Consider the following 14,614-nt stretch of genomic DNA (forward strand, 5'->3'; position numbering starts at 1 on the left):
TAGTAGGTACTGCACGGGATCCTGGTCCGCTGGCGATGACCCGATGACGAGGCGTATCAGTCCAGCGGCGACCGGGGCAGGTGATGAGTTTGGCCGTAGGCCAGGCCGACAAGGTGACCGAAACAGTATTTTTCTCTCACATAAACCAGTCAACGATATTTTTTTTTTAAGGAACCAGCAACGTTATGAACCCGAAGTCTAACCATCGTCGGGCGCCACTAACAATCGTCGGGCGCCGCGAGGGGGTGGCAGTGCTCACTGCTCACAGGAGACAGAGGTGCACAGCACAGGGTCATGTGGCTCTTAGCGCAGATTAAGGGCTACGAGGTGCAGGTTTCGTTTGACTCGCCTGTCGCCTCTATCACCGCCACCGCGTACTATGGCGTACTCCGTACTCACTAGCGAGAAGGCGCACGGCTTATCAACGGGCAGCTGTCATGACAGTGATAGCTAGGGTAGGGGGCTACTTGATGAATAAACAAATAGAGAGCACCGAATTATTGAGGGGATGATGCCTTCTCTAGGCATTGTTAAAATTCCGAGTACCTTACATTGCTGTTGGACCTAGAGGGTGTTAGGTTCTTTAGTCATTTTTAAAATTCATGTTATGTTTAGATACTAATAAAAAACATTAAATATAGATTAATTATAAAGATAGAGGTTAATTTGCGAGACGATTTTTTAAGCCTAATTAATCTGTCATTAGCACATGTTTACTGTAGCACCACGTTGTCAAATCATGGACTAATTAGGCTTAAAAGATTCGTTTCATAAATTAGTCGCAAGTTGTGTAATTAGTTTCGTAATTAGTCTATATTTAATACTCCATGCATGTATCTAAATATTCGATGTGACAGGAATTTTAGGAGGGTGTGTAGAAAACAAACACCCCCTTAGGCCTGGTTTAGTCCCCGAAAATTTTCACCTCAAACTATCACATCGAATCTTGCGGCATATGCATGGAGTATTAAATATAGACGAAAAAAACAAATTGCACAGTTTGGTTGGAAATCGTGAGACGAATGTTTTAAGACTAATTAGTCCATGATTAGCCATAAGTGCTACAGTAACTAACATGCGCTAATGATGGCTTAATTAGGCTTAATAAATTCGTCTCGCAGTTTTCAGGTGAGCTATGTAATTAGTTTTTTTATTAGTATCCGAAAACCTCTTCCGACATCCCCAAAACATCCGATGTGACATCCAAAAATTATCATTTCGTAAACTAAACACAGCCTTAGCTGCTCTAGTTGGCTCAAGCGAGGTTGAGCAAACTCCTCGTTGGAGCTAGTGACGTAAGGTGAGCTTGACAGGAACCTAGCACACCCATAAGAGCAAGGATAATAAGGGTCCGCAAGTAGGCTAAATAAGGAGAGATGGAATGTGAGAAAGGAGAAACAGGCTGTAAGTTTACCGTCGGATTGGACATAAGAACCAAAGAAATATATGAGAAAGACAAGTGGACCATATATTAATAGTGAAGATGTAACTATTATATGGGTGAGCTGAGAAGTAGGCTACAATAATTCATACAACTAGCAACTGACTGTATTATTAACCTTGTTCTAATATCCAGGCTTTGCGTACCACTAGGCTTGGACCGCCTGGTGATGAAGTCTACGAGGCCTAGCAGGACATGAGTCTCGGCGTGAGTTTCATGTCCATTTTTCAATGCTTTTATATTTTGAAAACAGTGTAAAAAATTATCTCTACTGTTACGAAACTTTTATCATCTCTTTTCATAAATATAGTGCCATATCATCATATTTAATGCTCATTAAATTCTATGAAACTCCCACCGGCGCTACTCACATGTAGTACTCCGTAAATGTCACCGAGTCACATAAAAAGCAAATTAATCCTACCAAGATTATCACACCGTAGGAATAAGTTCAAAATGAGTGCATTTATTACATTCAGCAACCAGAATATTTTACCGTAATTACATGCTCCAGCCACAACAGAAGAGTTCCCTTTGTTTTTCTTCAATCAGAACAGTGAAAAAGATTGCCACCAGACCAAATTGAAAAGCTACGGGCCTTCTGGATAACGGCCCCGTCCACAGGAATTTAAAAGAATCTGGATGAATCTAGATGAATTTGTGAGGGAAACCATCGCTAAACAGTAAAATTCCTCTATGAACAGTGCTTTCTCCGTACCATCCGAACGAGGCCAACGTGATAAAAAAAACATGGCATAATTGGTGCTGAAAAGAAATTAATTTATTCTACTTGTTGAACTGTATGCAAAAGGCCTTTGGAAAATCATATTTGACAGATTGCACGACTAACAAGTGCAAGATACCACACATTCCACAGGCTAGGTACAAAAGAATGGAATGGTTCTGTTGCATGAAGATGCTTGTGGAATAAAATAAAAATAAAATAAACATGAAAGTTGCAAAAAAATTTATGGCATCAGTTCCCTATGCAAGATGAACACAACTCAAAATTATAGAGACAACATATATATTTCATCCAAATCCTGTCATAAATCATAAGTTACAACACACACAGTGAGGAGACTACCAACCACTTTAGAAAGACAACATATATATTACAGACATAATTAAGGACGAGTGACGGGCCTTTTTGCGAGGTGGCCTAACAAGTAACAAATGGTCATCACAAATCCGCAACACTAAAAAAAACATGCGATGCTTGTGGTAAGTTCGGTCAAGGAACATCTAGCTCATGCCTTCGAGCCTTGCTCAACACAGCTTGTACCAAGCATTTTTCCTATTATTGCTCTATTGGTCTGTTGCCAAACATACATAGCTTTGCACCAAGTATTTTCCCCATTATTGTTTTATAAGTCTGCCTTTAACGTCATTCCACATTAGGTGGAGGCTAGCCTCAACGAGCATACCATCCCCAACAACATAACCAAATCGCCGGTCGGTTGAAAGCTAAAAATAAAAAAAGAAGAAGAAATGGAGAGTATAGATATACATAGTATTGATGATGCAATAATGATACAATAAAGACGTTCGTTAGGACGTGCCTGGCAAAAAAAATCATCGCCTGCTCGTTCTATTTTCCGCAGCGTCTCTATCCCCGTCCCCGCCCGAACACCGCGCCCCACTCCGCGCTAGTTGCTGCTGCTTTCACCCATCGCTCGCTCAAGCCTCATCCTGCCCGCGACGCTTTGGCTCTCCCATCCCGTGCTGTGCTCCATCTCCTCCCTCACCCCAACCCCCACCCCCACCCCGACCCACACAGGCACGGTTGCATCCGTCCCTACGCTGTCGCTGCCCGGCCGGTTGGCTCCGATGGGTTCATGCTGTCGGCGGTGGCGAGGGTGTTGTAGCAGCGCACGGCGTCAGGGTGGCCTAGGAGATGGCGCTCCTCGCAGGGCCCTGCTCGGCTAGGCCTCCTCAGCCTCCTCCTTCTCCACCGTTGCCACTCCAATCCCCACCTGGTAGATCGTAGACACGCGGTGAACACTGTGTTTCAAGTGTTTCAACACTATGTTTCAAGTGTTCCAGATATTTCAAAGTTATGTTTCAAGTATTTCATTTGGATGTTGCAAAAGTAGATCTGGATATTGCATATGTTGCAATGACAAAATACACATATTGCAAGCCTATGTTTCAAGTGTTTCAGACGTATGTTGCAAATGTTTCATCTGGATATTTCCAAAGTAGATCTTGGTGTTGCACATGTTGCAATGGCTATACATGCATGTTTTATCTGGATGTTTCCAAAGTAGATCTAGTGTTGCACGTGTTTTTTAACTCCGATGTTGGACATGTCACAATGGCGCCGATAGCTGGTGTTACAACGGCCTTCCTCTCACGACGTGCCTCGCCCTCCTCTCCCTCCCCTTACTTCCCTCCATCTTCTTACCGCGGGCAGTTCGAGCTCGACGGGAAAACCATACCCGACCAGCGCGCAGGCGCCCATGGAGGTGGTGGCCTCAGGTGGGCCAGACAACAGCGTGATGCCTGCGTGGTGGCCCCGCAGCAAGCTGAGGTCCGTGCCGTCCGCTCACTACATGCGGGAACAGAACAGCCACAAGCGTCCGGATTCTGGCGTCCGTCCGAACGTCCGAGCGCTAGTCCTCTGTTGATGGTGAGAGTAGTTTTTTCGAAGTACATGAGAGCCCAGCGATTGCTAGAGCTGGCGATTTGAGCACCCCTGCGGATGCTGTTGGGGATGTCCTATGGTGTATGGGTTGACTACTTGGTAGTGTGTTAATGTGGCAGAACCGCCCGAAATAGCATACTTACGGAGGCGCTTGTCTTCCACCAGACCCTAAGCACCCCGAAAGCAAGCTACATCGAGTGGTGTCCGTCGGGCACACCCCGAGGGAGAACCCGAAAGATCCACATTTTTCCCGAGTATCCAATAATGAGAACGAGTTACAACACAAGTACATTTCATACATTAGAGTTTCTTAAAAAGTACATTATTACAGTACCCAAATACTAGAGTTCGGAATGATAAACAGCGGAATTTTAAAAATAACATCTAGCGGTAGGGACGAGGATTCCATCTGAGCCCACCAGAAGGATCCACCACACAAGGTACGCTTCAAGCATCACCTACAACAGGGGTAAATAAACCCTAAGTACACAATGTACTCGCAAGACTTATCCGACTAGTGGGAATACTTTCCTGACTCCAAGGAATATGCTAGGCTTTATGGTTGCTGGTTTTCTTTAGCAGAAAGCAATACTAATAGTGAGTCCTTATTGATGCTTTATTATTATCAGCCGTATTAAGTTTTCATCTAGTCAATCTATATAAGCACCTGTTCTACTTTCAAGCAACGGTTGAGCAATCGATGTTGCTCCTTCTCCTTTTTCACTTCCAGTTCTTATTACGATGCTAAACCGCAGACAAGCCGTACCGGATAGCCCGACGATTCACGAATCAATGTGCCCAGCTGGGTGCCCTGAAGACACACGCCCCGCTTGTACCCTAGGTACAAGCAGGACTAATCCACCGCTCTCCTGTCCTAGGTGTCTAGGTCCCCATCCAAACCAAGCCCCCACCCCTGAGTCCCGGACTCAGTGTGGTGCAAGGATCTCCACCACCTACTCTTCCCATCAGTCGGTCCGAAAAGAGCTAGATCTGCGACAAGAGAGCAGCAAGTCTTCCCTGCGCCCATACCCAAGTATGTGCTCGGGACAACAATATATGACTTGCCTAGAGTCATATGCAATGACCGGTCCTTAATCGACACAGACAGAGAAAAAGTGTAACCGGGCTATGCCCTGTTGGCCGCAGGACACAACCCCTCACACCCACCAGTACCAAATCCATATCCCTGCTCGGCCACTATTTTTCTTTCCATTATTTCATCATGAGATCATAGTTTAATCACCTATTTGCGAGTAACGGCAGGTTACTCACGCTACCGATATCCTGAGCATAACAGCTACTCGACCTGTACTAATAGGACTCATGGGTAGATATACTTATGCATGTAGTTTCCATAAAATGCCTGTAACATAAATGCATACCATATATATATTCAGTAATCATTTAAAAATAGGGGTTATGCACCGGGGCTTGCCTTGGGCAGGTGCCGGGTCAGCAAGGTCAGTACCAACAGGTTCCTAGGCTTCCTCCTATGCGAAGATCTCCTCCTCGTATTCCTCGATAACCTCGTCGTATTCCGGCTCACCGACGGGCACGAAATCTACTAGTTCGTGATCTACATGAAATGATGATGCAATGATTAACACTACGGCAACAACAACTCTAAATTTAAAAGTACATCTATTAAACTACTAAGTGAGATCTACCCACTAAAGGCTAAGCTACGTATTATCACCACCAACAAGTATTAAACATGGCATACATTCTTATAGCAATTACCAATGTTCTTACTCCGAACGCTAATTTACACTATATGCGATAAAGCAAAGGTAATAGCCACTCTATCTAATAACTCGTTCTAAGGCTATGAAATTTAGAGCAAGCACATAATATCCTAGTGAACATACTGTAAAATTTCTAAAGCTAAAACTATTACCGATTTGCCACAAGAATTCCTACAAACATTAATCTACATAATGCTAAGTTTTTCTAATTAGAAATTATGAGCCTATCAACATAATAGCTAACTGTAAACTAACTACACTAACAGATTGATGGCACTTTTGTGAACCTAACAAAATTTGTCTCACTATTTTTGGACAACCACGCAATTTACTACGATTTATCGAAGTGGGATTCATAACAAAAATAAATAAGCATTTCTATTCTCTAGAAAAATAAGAAAACCAAATTCTCCACTTCGGCCCACATCGCGCGGCTCGGCCCGCAACGACACGCCAGTGCAGCGCGCCCCAGCCGGCCAACAGCCCACGACGGGGAAAGGCCTGCTTACGCTGACGGTTTTGCGGAAACGCCCCCGAACTACTTGACATTTACCGCGAGCGCTAAGACACTATTTACCCAGTCTACGATTTTACGGTTACATCCTCCCCTTCCTCCTTCTTTACCACGGCGGTGTTCCTCAGCACCAGTGCGTGCATCGGCGTGATGGCGCGGGCACTGAGTTGCCACACAAGCGACACCCGAGTCCCCAAGACCTAACTAAGGGGCCAATGAGTACCTCCATGGTAGCACACGATGTGTGGAAGTGGTTCGGCGAGTAGGGGCGTCGTCTCGGATTCCCTCCCTGGCGGTGAGCCCGGACCTACAATGGTGGAAGCATTCCCATAAGCCACAACGACAACGAAGCAAACCAAACAGCTAACGAGCTCGAGTAACCACCCACGAAGACCCTTGCGGTGATGGTCTGGCCGGAGAAAACCCGGGTAGTGCTGGTCGCATGCGCACCGACGAGATGACAGTGCCCGGTCATGGCATGGCCGCGGTGGTGGTGGCTGGCCTACTACGAAGCTACGGCTGAGGTGCGTGGGGTGCTCAGGAGGGTATAGCTAAGCTGCGGGTGCACTGAATTGCTACGAGGTGCTCAGAGTGGCTGGCTTGCCGTCAGGGAGCGTCCGTGCGGTCTTATGGACCCGGTGGCATGGTATTTCGAAATTGCGGCCCTGTGCAACGGCATACATAGCAAGGTGAGGACGGGGCGCGGCCAGATACCTAGCGAAGCCAAGCATAAGCCAAATTGGAGTCTAATGCTATGGTCACGGCGAATTGGGAAGAGTCGTCTCGGCGGCCATGGAGACAGCGGGGCAGGGGAGGTCCTAGCGTGGCTTGGCTCGGTCTGGCTGCGGCGTCAACGCAACGAGCCAACACATTCCTACGGGGAACAGCGGGACAGGCGGGACGTGCCCTAGATGGCTATCTGCACGGCCACTGTGGCAAGGCAATGAGCGCGGTATGGCGCCATCGCGGCGGGCAGCGCCAGACAAATGACGTAGCGCGAAAGCGATGCTGAGGTGACGGCAGGGCAGCCCAGCGCACGAGTAGCCAAAACGATGTCAACGGACGCAGAACCGGCGTGGCGACGGGCGACGTGTAGCATGGGCCTGGCGTGCTCCCGGCCAAGGCAGCGCAGAGCAGGACGTGCACGCGTCGTGTCCCGGCGGCAAGGACACGTGGCCTGCGCCTCGGCGCGTAGGGCGAGCCAGCCGTGGTGGCAGGCGAGCAGCAGCGGGGCCGTGTCCAGCGACAGCGGGCAGCAGCGGGTGTGGCCTATGTGGCAAGGCGCACTGGCTAGCTAGCAGGAGTGGTGACCGCGCCCAAGGCTCAGCTAGGTGCCGTGCATGATTTTAAAAGCAGCTGGAAAGGTCATACCTGATGCTCCAAACACCAAACTAATTGCTCGTTGTGCGAGAGGATACATCAAGCTATCCATCGTAGTCATGACATTGTGGTACTGCTTAAGCCAGTCGCTCCACAGAGCTTGCCAAAAGTGGCACCGTCGACCCCTTCAAAAACTTATGTGAACGACTTTGTTGCGAACGATTTCGCATCGAAAAAACCAAATCCGACCAACGGGGTGTACTAGCTAGTTACATGGTCCTCGACCGCACAAGATTTATCGCCATTCACAAAATGTTCTCTAGCCTTTTTGTTTTGACAAGAATTCGATTAGGATAATAAACAACGTTATGTGACACGAAACATAACCTTCGCTTTCACGTTTCATATAACTGTTTCAGGGACCGAACTTTGATTTATAATTTATGTTATACACACATGCACATAATTCAGATGCTTATGAAATGTTTAGCAGGAATAACACCATGTAACACAGAGGGTGTTACAAATCTACCCCCCTAAAACAAAATCTTGACCCGAGATTTCATGTGCGTAGTGTGAGAAAGAGGTAGGGAGTACATTTGGCGCAATAACTAACTATCCGGCCCGGAGAGGAGATGGGGGTAATGCTTTAATATGTAGCTCTCTTGCTCCTAGGTGGCTTCGTCTTCTGTATGATTTTGCCATTACACCTTGTAAAATTTTATCACATTGTTCCTGGTTACTCTCTCCTTCTTATCCAAGATTTTTATAGGATGCTCCACATAAGACAGATCAGGTTGGAGCGGAAGTCCTTCTATTTCCACAGATTCTTTAGGAACTCGTAGGCATTTCTTCAATTGCGAGACATGAAATACATTATGAACCGCTGAGAGAATTTCAGGGAGTTGGAGACGATAAGCAACGGGGCCACACTGCTGCAACACCTTGTATGGACCCACATACCGAGGGGCTAACTTGCCATGAACACCAAACCGATGTACCCCTCTCATAGGAGATATCTTGAGATACACATAATCCCCAACTACAAACTCCAAAGGCCTTCTTCGCTTGTCTGCGTAAGCCTTTTGTCGGCTCTGAGCTGCATTCAAGTGGCTGCGAATAATACTTACTTTCTCTCGAGCCTCCTTTATGAAATTAGGTCTAAAGTACCCACGGTCTCCTACTTCAACCTAGTTCAGTGGCGTCCTACACTTCTGTCCATATAAAGCTTCAAATGGTGCCATGCGGATACTCTCTTGGTAGCTGTTATTATATGAGAATTCAGCTAGCTTCAAACACTTATCCCACTTCTCAGGAAAAGAGATGGTGCAAGCCCTCAACATATCCTCGAGCACCTGGTTCACCCTTTCAGTTTGACCATCAGTTTGTGGGTGGTATGCCAAGCTTCTAAGAAGACGAGTACCCAAACATTCCTAGAGTTTCTCCCAGAAACGAGAGACAAAAACTGATCCTCTATCAGAGATGATAGTGAGAGGAACTCCATGTAGGGTCACAATCTGATCAAAGTATATCTCAGCATACTTCTTGGCAGTATATCTAGTATCCACCGGAAGGAGTGGGCAGACTTGGTGAGATGGTCCACAATGACCCAAATAGAATCAAAGCCCGTGGAGGTGCGGGGTAAACCCACAATGAAATCTAGGGAAATATCCTCCCATTTCCAAACAGGAATGGGCAAAGGCTACAGATATCCAGGAGCACACATATGATCTGCCTTGACTCTACCGCAAGTGTCACACTCCGCAACGAACTGGGTGATATCTTGCTTCATGTAGGACCACCAGTACAGTTGGCGCAGATCATGGTACATCTTGTTGCTACCAGGGTGGATAGACAGCTTTGAATGATGGGCTTCATTCAAAATCTTTCTTTTCAGTTCTTCATTGGATGGAACCACCAGTCTATCCTTATATCTCATGACCCCCTGCTCATCAATGCTAAAATGAGGTCCACGCCCTTCAGCCAGCAACTTCCTGATGTGAGGAATCTGTTCGGTGTCCTCCTTCTGCTCCCGAATAATTTGCTCCAACAATTCTGAGGTCAATGCAATCTGAGCTAGCACCTTTGTGTGGTGGAGTGACAAGGGTATTTCCTCAACCTGATGCGACTTACGACTCAAAGCATCAGCTACCACATTGGCTTTTCCTGGATGATAATGGACTTTCAAATTATAAGCCTTTATCAACTCTAACCATCTCCTTTGCCTCATGTTCAACTCAGACTGAGTAAAAATATACTTAAGGCTCTTGTGGTCAGTAAAGATGTGTACTTTGTTGCCCAACAAATAATGCCTCCAAATCTTCAGAGAGTGGACCACAGCAACCAGCTCTAAGTCATGAGTGGGGTAGTTCACCTCATGCTTCTTCAGTTGGCGCGAAGCATAAGCTATCACACGCCCATCTTGCATCAGCACACACCCCAACCCCATCTTCGAGGCATCACAATATACATCGAAGGGCCTCTCAATATCTGGTTGAGCCAACACAGGAGCAGTGGTCATAAAAGTCTTTAGAGATTGAAAAGCTTCTTCACAAGCTGGGCTCCAGTCAAACTTAGCTTCTTTCTGGAGTAGCTTGGTCATAGGCTAGGCTATCTTGGAGAAATTAGGGATGAAACGCCAATAGTAGCTAGCTAGACCAAGGAACTGATGGATCTGATGCACAGACTTGGGGGACTTCCAATCCAATACATCTTGCACCTTGCTGGGATCTATAGAAACGCGTTCGTGTCAACACATGCCCCAAAAACTGCACTTGATCTAACCAAAACTAGCACTTGCTGAATTTGGTATATAGCTTATGCTCCCTTAGTCGAGCCAGTACTATCCAGAGGTGACGGGCATGCTCTTCATCATTCTTGGAATAGATCAAGATGTCATCAATGAAAACCACCACAAACTTATCCAACTCCGGCATGAAAACTGAATTCATTAGGTACATGAAGAAGGCTGGGGCATTGATGAGACCAAAAGACATCACTAGGTACTCATACAACCCATACCTAGTAGAGAAAGCTGTCTTTGGTATATCCTGTGGCCTAATCTTGATCTAATGATAGCCCGATCAGAGATCTATCTTCGAGAACACCTTGGCACCAGCCAACTGATCAAATAAAGTATCTATGCGGGGCAAATGATACTTGTTCTTAACTGTTACCGCATTGAGGGGGTGGTAATCCACACACATCCACAGAGTACCATCCTTCTTCTTCACAAAAATAGCCGGGCAACCCCATGGTGAAGAACTCGGGCGGATGAAACCTTTGTCCATCAACTCTTCTAGTTGCTTCTTCATTTCTGCTAGTTCTCTTGGAGCCATGCGGTATGTGCGTCTGGAGATGGGAGCAGTACCAAGTTCCAGCTCAATGGAGAATTCTACCTCTATGTTTGGTGGCAATCTAGGGAGATCTTCAGGGAAAACATCTGGGAACTCACATACTACTGGAATAGAGGTAAGATCAGGAATGGCTTCAACATGGGCAGCAACAGGTAAGACTGGTTCTGAGGGTATGATGAGAGACATCCTATCCTCAGAAGAAGGAAGCCGTAACTCTACACTTCTTCTCTTCATATCCAATACTACCCCATACACCCGCAACCAGTTCATTCCAAGAATAGCATCAATGCCTTGCCTAGGCATTATCATAAACTGTAGACAGTAAGTGTGGGTGGCTAATAACAAACTTACTATATCCGTGCGGGTATTAATGAACATCTGTGAACCCGTAGTATGGATCTTATAGGCATATAGTATAGCCAATAGTGATAAGTTGTGCCGCTCTACAAACCCCATGCTCATAAAGGAATGCGATGCACCAGAATCAAACAACACCAAAGCTAGATGGGAGTCGATGGTAAACATACCAACCATAACTATCTCCTACTGCACAACCTGCTGAGCATTCGTGAAGTGCACCTGACCAGATCTGCTGGGCATCTTCCTCTTGATGATAGTCCTCTTAATAAGCCTAGAATTTGCAGATGGCTGAGACGACTGAGTTGCTTGTTGTTGAGGACACTCCCTGGCATAGTGGCCATCCTTGCCACACTTAAAACAAGCACCAGGCTTATTCCCGAACCCTTGACGAGGTGGGACCTACTGTCCCTGAGTCTGTTGGGGCTGCACCTGCTGCGGAGGTGCCTTGTACTAGGTAGAGGAAGTCTGCGATGTCTGCTAGGGTGACCGGAATGGAGGCCCACCGGATGGTTGATAGGGCCCCCGCTTAATAATTCGTACCTTCTATGTATGAGGGTGGCTGAGGATCCAACTACCACCCGCTTCCTCTTCCAATCCGCCTACGATGCCCGCTGAAAACCCTCAAGAGCAATGGCGACGTTCATTAGAGCCCCAAAGTTCTGATAGTTCCCCATGAAAGCATCTAGGCCCCTTGTTGGGTTTCGATGATTAATGACAATACAAGATTACTATGACTAACGTGTGTTTTGCAAAGGCAATTAAGTTAGGTCATGGTAATGGAGATCAATTGGGCAATCAAGGTGGTCATGCCCCTCGATGGAAATCGTTTCGATTTTCAAAGGATGGACGACAAGGTTAAGGATGACTAGTTCTAAGTGTCGATTAGAGTTGGAGAGACACTTAGAGTAGTTTAGGACTTTGTTTTTCCTTTGGCCGTACTATTAAGGGGGGTATGAATGGGTAGCTTGACCTAGATGAGTCTAGTGATTTAGGTATAGTGCACACTTGTTAAAATTAGCACTAGGTAGCTCCTAAATATGTCTAAGATCCTTTGGAGCAAACTTCATTCACATATGATCGAGAGTTGGAAGTGAATGGAGGGTCAAATAATGACCGAACGCTGGCTTCGGTGCGACCGGACGCTGGCCGCAGGGTCCGGTCAAGGTGATTGCATCTGGTGTGACCAGACGCTGAGTGGTTGAGTGACCGGACGCTGAGGTCCAGCGCCTGGTCGATTCCAGTAAGGTTCTAGAAGAGAATATCTACGACCGGACGCATCCAGTCAATACTGACCAGACCCTGAGGGTTCAGCGTCCGGTCGAGTATAGTAAGGTTCCAGTAAGGGTTTAATGTGACCGGACGTGTCCGGTCAGTGGTGATCGGACCCTGCCAGCGTCCGGTCAACACTTAAACACTGGTGTGCGGGTTGAACTGACCGGAGCGTCCGGTCAACCCGTAGAAGCATATAATGGTGTGTTTTTCAGCCAGTGTTATAAATAAAAGCTCCACTCATGTGTGGAGTCACTTTTGCTCATTCCAACAGCTGAGAAACACGTTTGTGAGTGCCAAGAAGAGCAAGGTCCTAGTGAGGTGATTGAGATTTAAGAATCCAAGAGAGTAGCCTCATTAGTGAATCAAGAGTAGCAAAGTGTGCATCCACCGTTCTCATTAGGCTTCGCGTGGTCAAGTGAGAGTTCGTGCTTGTTACTCTTGGTGATCGCCATCACCTAGATGGCTTGGTGGTGATTGGGAGCTTGGTGATCACCCGGTGAAGCTTGTGGGTGACCCAACTCAAGTTGTGAGCGGTTTTGGGTGATTCACCGTGATGGAGTGTCGAAGAATCAATCCATAGAGAGCACTTGATCCTTGCGTGGATCAAGAGAGAGCTACACCCTTGCATGGGTGCTCCAATGAGGACTAGTGGGGAGTGGCGACTCTCCGATACCTCAGCAAAATATCGCCGCGTTCCTCTCTCTCTATTTACTTTGAGCATTTACTTTGAGCAATTCAATACTTGTTTTTGCATTAATAGAATTAACCAGCTAGAGTAAGTTTGGAACATAGGTTGCGAGTCCTTTGTGCGTTAGATTAATAGAAACACTTTTATAGGCACAAGGGGTTAATTGGGCTAACCGTAGGATTTAATTATTGCAAGAAAATTTAGAATTAGCCCAATTCACCCCCCTCTTAGGCATCTTGATCCTTTCAATTGGTATCAGAGCCTTGTGCTCATGTTTTTAAGCTTAATCGCTTTGAGCAAGATGTCTCACGGGGATGGAACTCCTCCTATCTTTGAGGGAGATGACTTTTCATATTGGAAAATTCGCATGGAGGCGTACTTAGAAGCTCTAGACATTGGTATACTTAGAGCCGCCTCACAAGACTTCCCAAAACCTCGGGATGCTACTAACTTACAAGGCGATGAGGTTAATTATGAAAAGTGGAATACAAAGGCTCGGAACACCATCTTTAGAGGCCTTTGCAAAGATGTGTTCAACCACGTAAGGAACCACAAAGACGCCCATGCACTATGGTCGGACATTTGTGCGCTCCATGAGGGAACCAAGAGTGAGCGTGAGGAACGCTATCATCTTGTAATTAAAAAGCTAAATTCATTTGAGATGCTTACCAAAGAATGTGCTAATGAGATGTATTCACGTTTAAATGTTCTTGTAGAGGAAGTCAATGGGCTTGGACTTACTCAAATGTCACCATCCGTCGTTGTGAGAAAGATCTTGAGTGTCCTCCCCATTGATAAATATGGGCATATTGTGACCGTGCTACATCAAGGTGATCTTTCCGCCGCTACACCGACACAAATCTTGGGAAAGATCAATGCTCATGAGATGTACATGCACATCACGCCACAAGATGGCTCATCCTCTACCAAGAAGAAAGAGAAGGACTTAGCATTCAAAGCTAGCCAAGATAAGGGCAAAGCTAGACTTGAGTATGAGAGCTCAAGTGATGAAGAAGATGAAGATGAAAATCCTGCTCTCATGGTGAAGAAAGCCGCCAAGATGATAAAAAAGCTAAACAAGAGTGGTATCAAGTTTGACAGCAAGAAGAAGAAGTTCTTCACAAGCTCTAGAAGGAAGTCAATCTCTGAAATGGATTGCTTCAATTGTGGTGAACTTGGTCATCTAGCACATCAATGCACCAAGCCCAAGAAAGACAAGTTCAAGAACAAGAACAAGAGCAAGAAAGATGACTCAAGTAACGAAGATGAAG

Source organism: Miscanthus floridulus, chromosome 7, assembly GCF_019320115.1.
Source record: "Miscanthus floridulus cultivar M001 chromosome 7, ASM1932011v1, whole genome shotgun sequence".
Lineage (NCBI taxonomy): Eukaryota > Viridiplantae > Streptophyta > Magnoliopsida > Poales > Poaceae > Miscanthus > Miscanthus floridulus.